General features: G+C 49.5%; 1 protein-coding gene across 1 annotated transcript in view; it reads right to left on the bottom strand.

Annotated features, from left to right (window-relative positions):
* EFR3B (EFR3 homolog B (S. cerevisiae)) overlaps positions 1-1,916 on the bottom strand; it is a 29,200-nt gene that overhangs the window by 13,468 nt on the left and 13,816 nt on the right. The gene's annotated exons all lie outside the window — the stretch shown is intronic.

Genomic DNA, 1,916 nt, shown 5'->3' with positions numbered 1-1,916 from the left:
CCAGGTTGGAGAGGGCTTGGGGCAACCGGGTCTAGTGGAAGGTGTCCCTGCCGGTGGCAGGGGGTTGGAATTAGATGAGCTTTAAGGTTTCTTCCAACCCAAGCCATTCCGTGATTCTACGATCTCCCCCGTTCCCAGCAGCTGTACAACTGAGCTGCACTGATGGGGATTCTGGATGCTAGGGACAGTGCTTTTTAACACCTGTGTCCATTCTGGGTCCAAAGATCCTGACTCTGCTCTAGTCAATAAAGTAATCAATTAAAATTTCCTTTTTTTCAGTAGGATTCCCAGGTCTGAAACCAAACCCTCAACACTCACTACTAATGCCCAAGAAACATAGCACGTGCTGACCTACAGAAATAAATGCATTTAAAAACCTTCTCTGAGGTCTCCCTAATGTATTTTTCAGGTCTAATCAAGGCAATAATCTGACTGACACACAGTTCTCAAGAAAGAAGCTTTGAGCAGGACCAAGAGCCCAGGAAAGTAGCGTGCTCTTTTTTAATTACAGGAGCTGCAGATTTTCTCTCTTCCAGTCTCCAATGGAATTTAGCCAGTATCACTGACACCCTGAAGGTCAAGTGAAAATAATGAGCCTTCTGCATTACTTCCTTACTAAGGGTAAAAAAAAAAGCAACCCAAACCTGTCAGTCTGCAGTGTTAAAAGGAGGCAAGTCTGGTCCTTGGAGACAAGCTGCCATGAGGAGTGGCAAACCTCAAGGGTTCACCCCTCCACAAAGCAACCAGTCCCTGGAGTGCAGCAGCCCTGGGAACAGCAGCAACATAATGTGCTGGGCTCCACTTTAAACTGTCTGTGGCAGCAGTGGCCTCCTGCCCAGAGCTTCCTGGTGGGAGCCAGAGGTTCTACAACATCAGTGCCTCATGGGGCCATTTCAAGCGCTGGATCTTTTTAAATACACCACCAACAGGCCTGGCCTTGGCAGCAGTAAACAACATTAATCTGTCTGCTTTAGTCATAATTAATCCCTCTGGGGTATGTTTCCCATTACAGCAAAGCAAGTCTGTCCTCAACACTGCCTAGAGAGATGAAGCCACCTTTAAATGTGGAAAATAACAGACCACATGACTTCAGGAGGCAGTTTTTGAGTAAGCATTCATTTTGCTAAGAGCAGGGAGCCACTTCCCATCATCATCATCCTCCTCCTTCTTTTTGGGGCCGGGATAACTTCCTTATCTCCTAATCTGAGTTCCCAGCTGTCCACAGGCCATGGCCCAGAGTAAAGACGATGTATGCTTAAAGATGCACCAAGGGAGCCTTGTAACAGGCAAACTCCAGGGGTTACCTGCTCACATTTTGCCCAAAGAAAAGAAGTTGGAAGCCCAAGAGAATGTTTGTTCCACCACTGGCTGTGGTCAGAGCAAGCACAGCTGCTGTGCTCTCAGGATATTTGCAAATGCAAATGAACTTCTCTCACACCATGTCCTGGGCTGCAGCAGCAGCAGTATGACCAGCAGATTGAGAGAGGATTCTCTGCCTCTACTCCACTCTGGTGAGACTCCCCCCTTCAGTCCTGCATCCAGCTCTGGAGCCCCAACATAAGAAGGATGTGCAGCTGTTGGAAGGAGTCCAGAGGAGGTCATGAAGATGCTCCAAGAGCTTGGAGCACCTCTGCTATGGAGACAGGCTGAGAGAGCTGGGCTTGTTCAGCCCAGAGAACGGAAGGCTCCACAGAGACCTTAGAGCAGCTTCCAGTGCCTTAAAGCCTAAAGTGCCTAAAGCTTCTAGTGACAAGGCCCTGCAGGGACAGGACAAGGGGGAATGGCCTTAAACTGACAGAGGGGAGACTGAGATGAGATCTTAGGAAGAAGTTCTTCCCTGTGAGGGTGGGGAGGCCCTGGCACAGGTTGCCCAGAGAAGCTGTGGCTGGCCCCTACCTGGGGGGGGTCCAGGCCAC

Source organism: Nestor notabilis, unplaced genomic scaffold (genome assembly GCF_000696875.1).
Source record: "Nestor notabilis isolate BGI_N333 unplaced genomic scaffold, ASM69687v1 scaffold4220, whole genome shotgun sequence".
Taxonomy (NCBI): domain Eukaryota; kingdom Metazoa; phylum Chordata; class Aves; order Psittaciformes; family Psittacidae; genus Nestor; species Nestor notabilis.
The sequence above is the reverse complement of the archived record's forward strand: the minus strand, read 5'-3'. Positions and strand labels throughout refer to the sequence as shown.